The sequence below is a fragment of the Oculina patagonica genome, chromosome 4, assembly GCF_052425735.1.
Source record: "Oculina patagonica isolate OP01 chromosome 4, crgOcupat, whole genome shotgun sequence".
NCBI classification, from domain to species: domain Eukaryota; kingdom Metazoa; phylum Cnidaria; class Anthozoa; order Scleractinia; family Oculinidae; genus Oculina; species Oculina patagonica.
This window is the reverse complement of record NC_135761.1, coordinates 20,230,147-20,247,070: the sequence shown is the minus strand read 5'-3', so window position 1 is coordinate 20,247,070 and position 16,924 is coordinate 20,230,147. Positions and strand designations below refer to the sequence as shown.

Below are 16,924 nucleotides of genomic sequence, written 5' to 3'. Positions count from 1 at the left end.
GAAACTAACCTTCGGTTGAATAGTCTTTGTGAATACTGAAAAACACAATAGTCTACTCAAAAAATGCACAACAACAGCGCGCGCAAAATGACGCGTACTGTCCAATTACACAGGCGTGACGCGTACACTAGCTGTCCTATTACACTGTCCAATTACAAGCATGACGCGTACACTGTCCTATTAGTGCTCAAATCGGGCTGCTGATAACCAATCACGTTTGAGAATTTTGTTATAGTTTTGATTAAGGTAGATAACAGTTAATGAAAAGACTGGAGCAGGTTGTAATTACGCTGAAACGCTTATTACAGTTTATATGATTAAAAACACTTTACGGCAGGTTGTTGTTACCTTTCAGTGGACTGAAAACTGTAGAATGTTTTTCAGTTGGATTACTTAATTTTATAGACTTATTTTTTACAGCAAAGCAAATAAAACAATTATTTCTCTCCTTACAATACACCTGTATTAATAATTCGTTCCCTGTTTCAACTTTCTTATCGTGGCTCCAATAGAACAACAAGGGGCTACATTTTTTTACCTAATTAACAACAGGCAGCTTAGAGAACTGGCAAATATGTAAAGGTTATTTAAAGAGACAGGAAAGTAATCTGTTTTCTTTAGGAATGGACCGCAATGCAGGCAGAAGCGATGACATATCACAAGAGGTTTTACATATTTTTCAGGAAATTTGTCAAAGACTTAACGTAAATAAAATTAGCTGACACCTCGTGCGTCAAAAAGACTGTTATCCGCCTGCAGCTTATATTTTTTAAAAACATAAGAAGAAATCTAAAAGATCCCATGCATCACACATAACTAGTCTCTTTCGTTTATACATTGTAGAGTCCCATGTACGGATTTCCCCCAGTAGCTCGGCAACTTTTTGGCAACTTTCATATTTCGAGCAACTTTTTCCCCTTCGAGCAACTTTTTTCCTTTCAAGCAACTTGTTGCATTTTGAGCAATTTCCAGATCGAAGATCTCCGAAGACTATCCGAGTGTTGTTCAAAGGCTATACGAACGTTTCCGAAGATATCCGAAGTTTGCCGAACATTTTCGAGGAACATCTGAAGATATTTCAACTTTCTGCTCATTCTGCATTAAAACAAAACTCGTCAGCAAACATGACGTCGTCGAAACCTTCACAATTTTTTCTCAGTTGACGAAATCCTTGTTATTTATCAAATTTTCCCCTTAATATGTTTTAAGATACTTCTTTTGCTGTAAATTGTATAAAACTGCTCAGAAATCTTACCCTCAAAAGGAAATTAGCATATATTTAGAGAAATTCTCTCGAGTATAAGCAGCGTTTTGGAAATTTTTTGGAGCAACTTTCGAGCAACTTTTATTAATCAGAAGCAACTTTTTTGGATTTTTAGAGCAACTTTTGAGCAACTTTTTGAGAAATTATGGGCAACTTTTTGGGAAATTTCGAGCAACTTGTGGTGGAAAGCCCTACCCCCCTGGAGTAACCTTCTACAGCAAGATATAGATCGTCTACAGCGCCTACAGAATAGATCTGCATGGATTATTACACGTTGCTTTCACTCATCTGAAGCAATAGAGCAGCTGCACTGGCCGACTCTTTGCAGCAGATGCTTTTATCATAAGGTTAAACTCGTTTTCCTCTGTCTTCATTCATCAGTTCTTAGTTACTTTTCATCATATTTTGCTAGATTTTCGAACATTCACAATTATTCCACAAGACAAAGTATGAGGCTATCCCTACCAAACATTAAACAAAGTTTTGGGAAAAGGTCCTTCTTTTTACTGGCGCAAAACTTATTAACAAACCCCCTTTAAACATTGTGAAGAGTGAAAACATTCAAACGTTCTTCGCCGAGCAAGATATTTCCTTTTAACATAATTTTGACATTTTATTACTATTTTAGGCTTTAAATGTGATTTTGAATTGTTTTTTTAGGCTTTTAATGTAGTTCTAAATTTCTAGTATTGTACTTTTATTAGGCTTTTTAAATGTAAATAGTTCATGAAAATTCTTTAATGTAATTTAATTTTTTAAGATACAGGGCCCCTTCGGAGACCAGCCTTAGAGCTGAATGAGCCACCCTGTGTAAATAAATTTTTACTCTACTCTACTCTAACATCAAGATGAAGATATAAAGTATATTGTTTAGGAAAGAAGAGAGGAGCCGTTGCTATTTTTTTTTTTTTTTTTTTGCTGCTTTTTAGGCCATAAGGGCTGAACTTGAAAACGATGAGCCTAACCTTTTTCAAGTTGAGATAAAAGTTCCTGATAGCATCACAATGACATCACTTTTTTATAGCTTTTGTACACTGGCATAGAAATTTTAACAAAACTGGACCACTATTTGTTTGTTTCTATATTTCTTTAGGCTCTTGAAGTTTTGACAAAAATCTCTTGTCCCTTGAAAGGAGCTACGTCACGGGCAACACATTTTGAAAAAATTGGCAAAGTTTTTCAGTCTGAACCATTCTTGATTATTTTCGCCTTTTTATTACTCCTTTGTTATTACTCCTCCTTTACTCCTATAAGGGTATACACTCCCCACTCCTACTTATACTTATACCAGGACACTGGCCAGTCTTAAAACTGACCTCTGGACCTCAAGTGTGAGTCAAACACAAATCATAAAGATCTAGTAAAGGCCCAGTAATGCGGGCAACATTTTCTCGCAACATTGTTGCATTGCAAGTTATAACGTGTGATTGCTCGATTACCACCCATGTCGCAAATTGGCGCGGCGGTAACATGTTGCCAGTAATACGGGCAAAATTTTCTCGCAACATTGTAGCATTGCAAGTTATAACGTGTGGTTGCTCGATTACCACCCATGTCGCAAATTGGCGCGGCGATAACATGTTGCCAGTAATACGGGCAAAAGTTTCTCGCAACATTGTTGCATTGCAAGTTGGAACGTGTTGCTGTCAGGTTACCACCCGTGTCGCAAGTCGCGGCAACGTGTTGCGCGAAGTAGACATGAGTTCAAGTTTGAGCAACATGTTGCCGCAACTTGCAGCACGGGTGGTAATTAGGCATGAATAGATTGTGCCAGTAAATTCAGGAAAAGCTGCTTCACAATATACCCAAAAGTTGCTCTAAAGTTGCTCAAATATCAAAAAGTTGCCACCAAAATTTAGAAAAGTTGCTTGCTCTCTAGAGTTGTTTTGTTTTAGATAAATACTCAAAACGTGTTTGTTTGTTTGTTGCCATTTGTATTTGCCTTCGTTGACGTGAATTTTGCGTTTTCTAGAAATTGAAGCACTTGCAGGTTTACTAAGAGTTGCCCAGCGTCTATGGCAACCTCAATGGGGTCAATTTTCCTCGTCTGAAATTTCATCTGATTGCGATGCCATAAGTAACTCGCACTTCAGCAAATACCAAGATGGCCGGCGGCAGGCTCTATGTTGCAGTGAATAACCACTGGATTTAAGCGCCTGTTAGATAGATAGCCGCTGTCCAGATTTCGTGGGCGTAAAGCAAGTGTTATTTTATTGTCATTTTATTGTATATCCTTAGTTTTAATAAAATCAATTTTGATAAAACCAGTTTTAATAAAATCCTTCTAAATGAAACGACCTTTTATGGTTTGGATCGGTTTAATATCAATTTGTTGCTCAAAAGTTGCCAAGGAAGGCAAAAGTTGCCCTAGGTTGCTGGTACTACAAAAAGTTGCTCAAAACGCTAAAAGTTGCTCAAAAGTTGCCGAGCACAATCTATTTATGCCTAGTGGTAATAAGCGTGGTTGTAACACGTTACAACTTGCAATGTAACAATGTTGCGAGACAAGTTAAAAAAAATGTTGCCCGTATTACTGGACCCAGGTGATATGCTTCTGCTGCTGGACCTTAATACGACCTTAATAACTTTATGCAACATGTTGCCCAAACTTCCAACACGGGTGATATTAAATGCACGTAACCGCAACACATTACACACATTACAACTTGCAATGCAACAATGTTGCATGACAATTTGCAAGTTAAAAGAAACTGTTGCCCATATTACTGGGTCTTATGGCAACCATGCCTTTCAAAATTTATTAAGTTAGTTGACTGAAATTCTAATTACTATTGGAATTTCAATTCACACTAACCTGATTGATTTGAAGTGTACTAAACTAATTTACAAGGAGTATGGGTTAGAGCAGTAAACAGCCATTTACAATCAACTAAATTCCTTGTGAATTTTTTATTTTCCCTGAAGTGCTGAAATGCAGATCATCTGGCCATTGTATTACATGAAATTCAGCGATGGTACAATAGTATTAGATTAGTGTGGAAATATCCTGCTTAAAACACTGATTTTGTTCACGCAATGACTGCAGTCTTTTCGTTTCTTTACTAGTAATGGATGTTTATGCAATATTGTTAGGTTTATACGGCCTTCTAAAAGGATTAGGATAGTGAAATACTAAGGATTTTTTGGTGGCAAGTCTTTTTTGGTTGAAGCAAGACAGCATCAAGACCAGAGATGCAGGTAACAGTTAACTTTTTGTTTGCGTCAAAAAATTGTGAGATATTCTGAGAAGTGATAACAAATAAAAAAAAAATTAATAAATAATGGATGTGTGTACATGTATTCACTCTAGCCTTGAGACACAAGGCAGCTGTCACACACCACTTGGGTTGAAGATTCTACAGCTCTGTTTCGGCCGTGTCAGCCTTGAACTGTTTCAAGATGTTAAGACGAATACTGAACTCCTTCCTCTTAGTGTCACTTATGGCACCATCTGAAAAAAGAAAAAGAAAATTATGACAACTGTTAATAATGATAGGAAAATTGGCAGTCATTAGTTAATCAAAAATGGTGCTTGGGTTATCTCAGATGTAGTATCTCTGAGTTGATAATTATAATTTTCAATTAATTGATATTTCCAAATTGTTCACATGAGAGCAGACTCACTAGTATTTTCAAACACAAAACGAACACTGTAACTGGAGATGGCATACTTTTAGGCAATGCTAGAACATTGTGTCATGAGTTAAAAAAGTGTCACTGGTGTTTAATAATTTAGATGTCTTGAAAATGTATCACTAGTTGTTGTAAAAAGGGACTGACTATTCTGCACTCAGTTCATGTAGTAAGACAGCTGATGACAAATTATACGACGCACCACTCAGTTCATGTAGTGAATACTAAACAGAACTCCGGTTAGCCCAAATAGCACTCCGGATAGCCGGATAGCCTAAATAGCACTCCGGTTAGCCTAAATAGCACTCCGGTTAGCCTAAAATAGCACTCCGTTTAGCCTAAATAGCACTCCGGTAATCCTAAATAGCACTCTGGTTAGCCTAAAATAGCACTCTGGTTAGCCTAAATAGCACTCCGGTTAGCCTAAAATAGCACTCTGGTTAGCCTAAATAGCACTCCGGTTAGCCTGAATAGCGTTCAGTTAGCCTAAATAACGCTCCGGAGTGGTTAGCCTAAAAAGCTCTCCTGTCAGCCTACTTTAGCTTGGGTTGCTTGCGGTTATCCTTTATAATAGGGTTAAGATTTCTAGCCAAAAAAATTCAGGGTTCTGGCAGCTGGTCGTTAATGATGTAGTGGATATGATTCCCGCTTGGTAATCCGACGACCCAGGTTCAAATCCTCTTGTTGTCAACAGTTTTAACTTAAAAGATACCTCATGTATGAAAAAAAGAAGTCTCACTACAAGAACTGAGTGCAGAATGATCACTACTACCGTTGTAAACAATGCACAGGTTATTAATGCCAGGTTATTACGGTTGACTGACAGCTGGGCATGAGAATAACAAAGGAAGTCTTACTAAGGACGCGTCCCAAGCGTTCAATTTCTGTAGTGACAAAGGAATCTCCTCTACTCAGAACCTTCTCCATGACCTTGGTGTAAACGGCTTCATCCCTGGAAAAATTCATGTGTGTTAGAACCAAATCTTAGCTGCCACGCTGAAATAAGTTAATATTAACCCTTAATAATTTCCAGATTCCACCTTTTTTTACTGTGAACTTGAAATTTTCAACTGATAATTTTTCATTTTAAGATAGTTTATTTAAATGTTTTAATTCATGTGGTTCAAAAAAATGTGGATTCCACTGTTTGTCAAGAGAATGTTTTTTTTTTGGGGGGGGGGAAGACTTGGAAAAGCATCAAGACATCCTATCATGCAGGGGAACAGAAACTATTTAGTTATTTTACATTAAGAAAATTGGGTTTATCAGCGGGAGGGGGAGGGGGGTTAATAGGGGCATGCATTTTTGTGGGGGGGGGGGGGCAAATCTGTCAATCTGCCACTATTTTCGTTCAAATTGAAACTTTTCGACGCCATCTCGACGAGTAGGCAACGCGGTTAGAAATGGAGATCCGATGGCAAATATCTTTTACAAAAATTGAATTCTGGACAACTTATGAATTGCACAGTTAAGATACTAGGCAAAAGATTTTATTCGCTGAGTTTGAAGGATATAGCTGGGCTAGAAAGCGTTTAGTTACGTTTTTAGTTTCCCATACATTTGTCTATATATTTTTAGCAAATTGACGTGGTTCGCGGGAAAAATTAAAGCTAGACAAATGTATGAGAAATTAAAAACGTAACTGAGCACTTTCTAGCCCAGCTACATCCTTCAAACTTGGCGAATAAAAAGTTTTGCCTAGTATCTTAACTTTACAATTCATAGTTGTGGAGAATTCAATTTCTGTAAAAGATATTTGCCGTCGGATTCCCATACAAACACTGTAATTTCTACCCGCTTTGCCTACTCGTCAAGGTGGCGTCGACAACCGTGATAAGGCCAATTTTCTTCTTCCATTACTATAATATTAAACTCACCATGGTAGTTAACTCTGCTGTTACAAGGAAGATCCAGACAGTGATTTTAAAGAGCTACTAAAAACTGGTATCCACTTACTCGGGATTCTCTTGTGCATCAACAAGGGACTTAGCTTTTTCTAAGATCGTATCACGCTTGTCCTTGAAAGAGAAAGCAGGAAAAACGAGTGGTTTGGTGTTACTCAGAAACTGTAAAGTTTACATAATTTTATGTACAACTACTGTAGTATAAACTCCAGCCACTTACCGGATTAGTCATGAAATCCTTGGCAAACTCATCAAATTTGTCAATCCTGCCAGCCTAAATAAAATAAACAGAAACAACTTAAAATTTTGTATTCTGAACTTTTAATACTTGAAGTATCTTAAGACTACCTGTACCAAAAATAAGATAAAAAGGGTAGCCACGAGCCATGCGGCCCACACTGCCGGAGCTTATCCTGGTTTCCGTAGCATTAAACGACTAGGAATATTGCTACTCCCCCTGAATGGGATGCTAGTCCATTGCAGGGTACCCCCCAGCATTATGTCGCCGGTACCCATTTATACACCTGGGTGGAGAGAGGCACTATGAGAGTAAAGTGTCTTGCCCAAGAACACAACACAGTGACCCGGCCAAGGTTCGAACTCGGACCGCTCGCACTAACCATTAGGCCATCGCGCCATAAGATAGTTGAATAATAACTGCTATCATAGCAGTTCCTTAAAACATTAGTTTTCTGAAACTTACAGTAAACTTAACAGGTCGGCTTACTGATTGCTTTTCTGTAATTATTGAACTCTTTCGGATTGCCGCTGTGAGCCTAACAGCGCAAAGGAGATAGTTATTAGATAGCCAGCAGATAGATCTTACCTGCGTATTAAGTCTTCCTCCAGAAACTCTGTTTGTTTTGCACTTTGTATTCAAAAAGTCTATAAAGTCTTGCTCACTGCGGCCTCCATCGTACTACAACAAAAAAGACTAAAATCATCAACTGAAGCCTCTTTGCTCAAGGGTGAAAGCAGCTAAAGACCAGTTGGTGAACTCTTCAAAAACTGATACAGTACTAAGTATACACTGTTGAGGTGTGTGTACTTTTGAGTTGCAGTTCTTGAATTGTGAAATTAATTCACTTGCTTGGGTTTTGCATTACTATTCTTATTAGTGATTGCTTTAAAAAAGCTCCCATCATTTTCTTATCTAAAGGATCACTGGATTGTTTACATCCTTTGTGACTGATAGGAAGGCAATGAAAACAAGAAGCTTAAAGAAGCTTAAAACCAGCAGTCTGAAATTGTGTTGCTTTTGAGACTAAAAATGTGTCAAAATGAAAATGTTTATGGTGGAACATTTACTTAGCACATGTTACACTGCAGAAAAATCTAGTTAGTAATAAAATGTTATTTTCAGAAATACAACAATTAAATAATATTATTTACCTCTTCTCCATCTTTATTGTCTTTGGAGAAAAATTTAAAGGTAGGGAAGCCACTGATACCATACCTAAATAAAGCAAACAATAAGATTACCATTTGCAACATTACAAATTATTGATATCTTGCAGGAAGCATACTGATTTTGCTGGAACCTCTGTAAGCACTCTCGGACACTCTTGGGCAGGGCTAAAAAAAGTGTAGTCTGGTTGTCTGCAAGAAATTATCTTTATTTTTGTTAATTAAGAGCTGTAAACTTCAAATTGGCTGAGCAAAAGTTATTTATTGGCAAAATCACCTGGACGATTTTCGAGCATTGTAAATGGCACTTTTATACAAATTGAGACGAACTTGATAGTCGGGCGGACGTTTTTCAAGTTTACCTGAACGCAATCTGTTTTAATCTTTTCAAACTTTGCCCATCTATGCCCCTTTTTGGCCTTACTGTGTTTCTTTTGAGTTACTCTTCAGTTTTAAGCCGTTATTGTGATGCCGGTTTCAGTTAATTCTATGACTAGTTGGTCAGTGCCAAAATTTCCTAAAACTGCGTGACATACTGCGTGACTGGGACTACAACTGAGAAGTGTCCACCTACATGCGGAGTTCATTATTGAAGATCTACAGACTTACTTTTCTCCTAAATCTTTTTCTTTATCAGCGTCCACTTTGGCCACAATACACTAAAAAAAAGATTTTTTCCAAATGTTCAAAAACATACTATGGTATTTTTGTGAGTGTCTTATGTCTTGAATACGAGCATGGTTAACTGGGTGAAAGAGTGGTGGTAAGGAAAGAGGGGGAGAAATAATTTTAAAGATATTACTCTAGCTATTCATAAACATTATTAGTTAAAAACAGTCCTATGTTGTTCCGGTAAACTTACATTTGGTTCGTTCTTAAAAGCATTTCCCACTTTTTCATAAACAGGAGCAAGATCTTTACAGTGTCCACACCCTGAAGAGAAAATATTTTTTTGAACAAATATTCACTGACATCAGTACACAAAAATAAAATCTCAGCAGTGTTAGATCTGCAAAATTAGGTGATACATCAAGAAAATATCCTCTAATTTTTAGAAGATTCTTCTTTGTTCTTGACAATCTAAGGTTATTTACAGTTGATTAACTATAATGAAAATATTTAGTGAAATAAAACTAATCATAATGGCATTTCAAAGACATCTTTACTTCATTATCAAGTAAAAATGATGGTAATAATTGTTTCAAATTTTAATATAAAGAAAAGTGACAGAGTTTATAAGCATACATTGAGTGTTTTTCAATCTTGAATGAGAGTTCAAATTCAAGTGTCAGTGCATACCAGTGCGGTCTCCATCACACGTGACTACGTCGTGAGACAAACGAAATAATACTTTATTATTGTACTCTACCACGATGAATAACCACAACATTTTTTATGACAGTTGCTTTATTGTATTAGAATGTATGGTATATATGTCAGGGCAAGCAAATTTTATGCTTCACGTTACATCATTTCACAATTTTTATCAGACACTGTGTATCCTTACATGGGGCATAGAACTCAACCAAAGCATCCTTTGTCTTGTCCAAGGCCACGGAGTCAAAGTTTGAAGAATCCAAATCTACAACAGCTGACTTAGGGACAACCTTGTTAGCTCTGACGCCTGAGAATTCATCAGAATAACAACAACATCAATAATAATAATAATAATAATAATAATATTAATAACTTGCAGAATGGAAAAGGAATGCTTGAGGTACCATAGTCCAATAAGCGGAGCTGATTGCCACCAAGAAAGGGGAGCAATTTGTAAAAAACATGTCCTGGATCAGAAGCCGAGTTTCATTTGCACTATTAACAACAACAACAACAACAAGCTTTATTTGCATGACTATAAGTAAATACAGTATTGCAAAAGCGTACAACTATACTAAGGCGAAATTTATAACTAATAAGTAATAATAAAAACTTTATTTATCCTGAAGGGCCAATAATAATCATGTAATAGGAATGAAAAAAAAAGAAATTATGTATGTGTAACATTACTTTCATTCGATAGAAGATAAGCATCTCACAATGAACTTTATAAGTTGAGTATTTAAATAATAATTATCAGAATTCATTAATTTTTTGGTTGCTTGCATAGGAGGTAATTGTGTTATGTTTGGTATCTGATTCTCTATTTTTTGGTAAAATTCATCTCTAAAACTACAATATTTAGTACAATGGAAAAGTATATGAAATTCGTCTTTAATTTGGTTTGATTCACACGTAGGGCAGAGTCTATTATCCCTTGGGATTTGATCATATCTGCCAGTTTCGATCAATAATTTGTTATAACCTATTCTAAGTTTTACTAATTCTTTCCTGTTATTTAGTTTTCTTGTAAGATCCAATAGCACTGAGAAAGGCGTATATTCTTCCTTAAAAGTGTTATAGAATTCCAATTTCTTAGAGTTTTGAATAGTGTGTTGCCAGTGTGAATGTTGGGTTATCCCTAGGGCTATCTCTGCCGTACAAATTCACGAAAACCTGAAGCCGTTGATTCGCACTTCGTTTTGTACTCTTTGAGCTTATTTACATAAAGGGAGGGTAACCCTCCTAGAAGGGTTTAAAGATAACCCTTCTTTACATGTGCATCGTCAGTGTTATAGTCAGCAGGAGATGAAAAGAACACGCTTATCGTAAAGAGTACGTAGGGCACGAAGTTTCCGGTGTTGCGGTCTGGTCTTTATTTGCTTGAAGTAATTTCGAGGTTGGGATGAGAATGCTCAGAGACATTAGCTGATTAAGCTACTCTATAAATCCGAGGGTAAATAAAGTATTCAGTTCAGTTCAGTTTACAGAGCACACAAGGGAATGAAAACTGGGACGAAGCAGAAATCACGGATAATGATGGTGATCCTTTAGGTTCTGATTTATTAATATGAAGATGAAGGAGGTCTGTGAATAAAGATCAAGGAGGATTTGAAGATGAACATGTCTATAGGCCTGTCTTTCTAGGGAGGGGTACTAAAGCAACCAAAAAAACAAGGATCAATTTAGGTTTCTGGGAAACTGCTCACCTACCCCTCCCCAAATCTAACATTTTGCCCAAAGCGATAAGTAAGGGTTAATGTTAGGTTTGGGGAGGGGTAGGTGAGCAGTTTCCCAGAAACCTAAATTGATCCAAAAACAAAAACAACTGTTCATTGAAAAAGACTTGGGCTCAAGCAACAACAAATTAAATGAGCGTTGTTCTGAATATAACCAGTGATACAGGTCAAACACGCTTCACCAAACATTTTTGGCTGTACCGATTTTATCACATAATCAAGAAACATATTAGCACACTTACCAGTTTTTCCTTCAATAAATGATACTAGGTCGTTGATTTCCCTACCACCTGAATAGCTTCAACAAAACACAAAACAAATATAATAAAATAAATAATATTGGTTAAATTGTAGTTGCAAAATATAAAGAGAAAACTGCGCGTGTTTGCGCAAAAACCAACCAAAAACATTACAATAGGTAGCGCTTACTCTTCAGGCGATGTGCTTCCTTTTGGAAAATACTTGAGAGTAGGGAAACCTCTGACTCCAAATCTTCCACCAAGAGTTCTGTCGGCATCAGCATCAACCTTCGCAATGATTACATCATCAACTTTGTCAAATGCTTCTCCTAATTTTTCGTATGTTGGCACAAGGCGCTTGCAGTGACCACACCCTATAGACATGACGGTCAACATTTGAGGAAAAGCATTAATATTTTTTCTTCTACATTAATTTTATATATGGATCAGAATGAAATTAAACAAGCCGCTTCTTTGTGCCCATTTAGCTCTAAATGACTGGACCCATGGAAAACAGACTTGAACTTGTTTTGCTGAGACTCAAAATCGAAACAAGTTCTGAAAGCTTCTGCTTCTTTCACAAAGATTTGCTTCAACTTCAAGGAGAATGGCTTACATGTAAAACTATGTGTACTGAATGACACAGCTCAGACAATGTTACTAATGACTCACTTGGACAAAAATTTGCCAGTGCTACAATGATCATATTGTTTCTACTCACAAGGCGCATAGAATTCGACAAATACAAATTTATCACCATTTTAAACCTGAAAAGAAAATCGACAAAACAAAGAGTACGTTAGCTTCTCTTCAACTGTCCATGCAGTATTAAGTATAATTAACAAAGTGCAGAAGGCAATTGAAGACCGTGAGTATTCCTGTGGAATATTCTTGGACTTCAGTAAAGCATTTGATACTGTTAACCATGAGATACTTATTACAACACTAGAGCTCTATGGTATCCGTGGCATTGTTAAAGATTGGTTCACTTCATATTTGAGTAATAAAAAACAATTTGTATCTCTTGGTAACACTCAGTCTGATAAGGTAAATATCTCCTGTGGTGTTCCTCAGGGGTCTGTACTTACTGGGACCCTTGCTTTTCTTAATTTATATTAATGATTTCCATAACTGCTCAAAAAAATTAGATTTCCATCTGTTTGCTGATGATGCAAACTTATTTTTTAGGCATAAAAAAAATGATATACTAGAAAGCAATCTCAACAATGAACTCAGTAAAGTTCATTCCTGGTTATGTGCAAACAAGCTCTCCTTAAATATTGAGAAGTCAAATTTTGTTTTGTTTCACCCAATCCAAAAAAAACTAGCTAAGTCGGTTTCCTTATCAATCAATAATAAATCATTGACTCAAGAAATTTCCATTAGATACCTAGGAATTTATATTGACTCAAATCTTAACTGGAAAAGTCAAATTAATTTCATTGCAAAAAAGATTAAACGAAGTATAGGAATTCTTTCTAAACTTCGCTATTATCTTAACAGTAAAACCTTGCTGGACCTTTATTATGCTCTTGTTAAACCATTTTTAACATATTGTTTAATAGCTTGGGGTAATACTTATCAAACTTCTTTGCAACCTCTTTTTGTATTACAAAAAAGCCATTAGAATTATAACTTTCTCTAGCTTTTCTGAACATACAAGTCCACTTTTCAAAGATTTAAATGTTATCAAATTATTTGATGAAGTAACTTTTCACATTGCTGTTTTTATGTACAAATTTAAAAACCAACTTCTCCCTTCTAATTTTGATGTTTTTTTTTCACTTCGGCAAAAGAAACTCATAGGTACAATACAAGATTTTCCTCTAGAATGACTTATGCTTTACCCAAAACCAGAACAAATTAATTATGGAATCTTTAATATTAGATATCAGGGCGCTAAACTCTGGAATGCTTCCAGTGATGACATTAAGCTTCTGTCACAATTTAAGAAAAAGTATAAATTAAGCATTATTACAAGCTATCAGAGCGGTTTTCACTTGAGTGTCGAAAGTAAATTGCGTTTGTTTTGGTTTTGCATTACTTCGCTTAGTGATTGGCTTAAAAATCTCGCGCCACTTCCTCAGCCAATCAGGAGTAAAACCAAAACCAATCGTGACTCGCTCGCGCAAGTTTTCCCGCGCTTCGTGCCAGCTACATGTATTTGCTTCGAGTTTTGATTGGTTCACTGGATTGTCTGTGTCCTTTGTGATTGGCCAGAGTAATTACTTTGGTTTTGGTTTTACGACACTCAATTGAAAACTGCTCTAACTGAACCTTTCATATTTATAACTCTAGATTTAACTCTGCTAGTTAACCTATCCGTATACTACTTCATTTTCCATCTTTTTTTCCATTAATTTTTCTATAAGCCTACTTAGTTTTGTTTTTGTGTTGTGTGTTGTGTAGTTTGCTATGTAAATGTTAGGCAAGTATACCTTTTTATAAATTATTGTAATAAAAACTAAGTATGGCTGCCCAATCTTGTTAGCCAATCGTGGTTATTCTGGGCAGCCATGCACTTTACTTTATTTTTTTATTATTGTATTGTTAATTTAATTGAATGTATAGGGTGCAAATTAAGTTCTTGTTGTTGTTGTTGTTAAAATGTTTAAAGTGTACATAAGAAATTAACAGTATGTTATCACAAAACCCGTGTTAAATTTAACTAGCTAAATGTTTTGGGCAGCTGATTTTGAAAAGCCAAAACATCGTATCGTATTATCAGCAATCAAACTGAACTACCATCGTCACCAGCCAAAGGAAGGTGCTGTACCAGAAGTGGACAGAGTGCCACAAGTTTTACTTTATGTTGAGTTCCGTACAAGTTGGCACATTTTGAGGCCGTCTAGCTTCGGAATATAAACTAAGGAACACGGACTCTCTCCCACGCAAAGGTTTTTGCTGGTTTCCCATAAGTAAAATTTTAAAAATTAATAAGCCCGCAGGGGAAGAGTGAAAGGTGCGTCTCCCTTATTCTCTTTCCCCATCCGCGCCTCTTAGCGATGCAAAGAGACCTCTGCGGACAAGAGTCGCTCGCAACATGGAATTTCAATTGTTCTGTGAAAGCAACAGTTAGTTTTAGTTTAAAATTCATTGACATCGACTACTATTTATAACCTCCAGAGATAAAGTGAACTGACGGTGGCAGTTTTAATGAAATTTTTTGATACCCCCCCCCCCCCACTAAAACTTAACAGGAGAAAATCATGGCCCTCTTTAAAAATCGACATAGCCCCCCTCTACATAAATTATGAATCTTGCATATTTAAAAGTGCCCTTTCTGTAGTGCCAGGCCAGCTCTGCATTTTAATTAGTCCGCCAACAAGAAGTTCTGGGTTTTACTCTGCGTTGTCAGTGTGGTTTCCTGCATTCAAATGTTCATCATAATTTGTTCGTTTTAGGAAACGCGCCACAAAATAAACATTATTGAATCATCAAAGATGCCTCTGCTGTCAAATTAACCACTTCGAATTTTTTCCCTGTGCACAACTTGATTCACAGGCTTCTATGGAAGTCGCGCGATCGAACAAAAATCAAAGAATAAAAATCTAGTTCAACTTAACAACTAATCACCGCGTAGAAAAGCAAAAAGGGAAAGTGCTGGAAACTGTTGCCCGCCACCTTAAAGGGACAGTGTCACCATGATTTGGTGATACTTGAAAATGCAATGAAGGTGCTGGTATCCAGTAATAAGAAACCGCTAATAATGGCCTGACATTGCTAAAATGTATTGTTCTAATCATGAAAATTGTTCAAAGGTGGTTTGGCTACGGACGGGTATGGCAGTAGTGGTCTAAAACTTTTAAAACGTCTGGCAAACGTTTTCAAATTCAACAGTCCGGGATCCCTACTTGGAAAAAATCGCTCATAAACCATTTATTCCATTTATTCACGCCTTTTAGAATGGTTTATGCCTTCCTTTGTTGTTTAAAGGCTTTTTTGTTGATGACTGAGTGCACCCTCATAATTCTATCATAGTTAACACCAAAACGTATAAGAGTCCCGCGATACTGCCTCTTTAAGAGAAAATGGAAGTCAGTTTGCAGCCTTCAAGTGCATATTGTTTTGTCCAATCAGTTTGACGCTACTCCCATCAATAATCAGACCGCAATCCCTTCGATCGAACGAAAACAAAACAATGACTCCGGCCAGGCTCGAACTCGGACCGCTCGATCCGAAGTCCAGTGCACTAACCATTGGGCGACCTTCGGCCACCACGCCTCCGACTTCGATCAAACGTCCCTGATTATAAATACTTACCGAGTCAAAATTTACACTCGTAAGTTCAATTACATTTGCTTGACATAAGCAAAGTCCAGCCAGCAGTAAAAGAACGGCAGAGATGTTAACCATTTTTCAGCAAAATCTACGAATTCCTACGTTCAGATGTCACCCCAGTCACTTTGAAGGAAACTCTGAATTAAGAAAATACTTATTGTAAGAAATAAGCCTACTAATTATTTATAAAAACTAATTGCTTTCCGTGGCTTTCAGCTGCAAGATCAAAGAATTGTAAAACAATAAAAAATACCTTTCAATTTGATATTTATTCGTGTGTTACAATGACCGTTACAATAGACCTTTTTAGTTACGTATGTAAATTGCCTTAGCCTGTTCATATCATGTGATACTATCCAGAGAGTTGTTCTTTTGTTCATCCGGGAAATTATTCATTCATTTCCATGTGAATTTGTTTGAAAATGATTTCAATAAGTTGCTCTCAAGGGTAGCATCACCTGGTCTGAAATAGGGCAACAAACAAACGAAGCTAAAAAGGTCTGTTCGGTAAAAAGTATAAGATTTTTAGTGTTGGGTCGTTCAAAATGTAATATTGAAATGTTTTAGCTGCTTGGGACACAAAACAGTACTGACTTGCTCTCTGGAGTTAACCGATCAAATGTTATATCAGGGGCGGATCCAGGATTTTTCAAAGGGGGGTGGCTGTTTACCAATATTTTTGTTTACTATATTGTTAAAGCCCCAGTTTGGTTTCAGGGTTTTAGGCAGTTTTTTGAAAGTGAGAGTGCAGTTGATTTTCGGTCTGAGGCCTATATTAATGGAGCCGAAGGCTCCATCCTACTAGGGGGGTCTGGGGGCATGCCCCCTCAGAAAATTTTGAAAAGTTGAAGTCTCTTACACGTGATTTCCGCGATTCTGAGTAGCTTTATACAGCTGTCAATTAAGTTATTAAACCACTGTTTTTCCTTGATAATTTGCCAAAATATTCTTTCTTTAACTTACCTTGAGTTATATTTCGGATTTTAAGTCTAGTTCTTATGAAGTGAACAGTGATTGAAATTTAAAGTTGACAAGCCAGGAACTTACAGGAAAGAACAGATACAGTGCGTTTTTTGCTCACCCACGTGCGCGAAAATTTTTAGCCCTTGGCAAAGTGGCCTGGGGACTGCTTGCTTGTAA

The 16,924-nt window shown here is 36.7% G+C and overlaps 1 pseudogene across 1 annotated transcript; it reads right to left on the bottom strand.

The window, feature by feature from the left end:
- Positions 1 to 4,069: 4,069 nt before the first annotated feature.
- LOC144651993 (uncharacterized) lies at positions 4,070 to 15,859 on the bottom strand (annotated as a pseudogene). Its single transcript, XR_013570402.1, has 13 exons — positions 15,767 to 15,859; positions 12,225 to 12,270; positions 11,694 to 11,877; positions 11,507 to 11,562; positions 9,716 to 9,832; positions 9,071 to 9,141; positions 8,818 to 8,867; positions 8,194 to 8,257; positions 7,628 to 7,720; positions 7,022 to 7,075; positions 6,854 to 6,915; positions 5,755 to 5,849; positions 4,070 to 4,715 (listed from the first exon to the last, which is right to left on the bottom strand). The product of XR_013570402.1 is annotated as an uncharacterized LOC144651993 (transcript).
- Between the last annotated feature and the right edge of the window lie 1,065 nt (positions 15,860 to 16,924).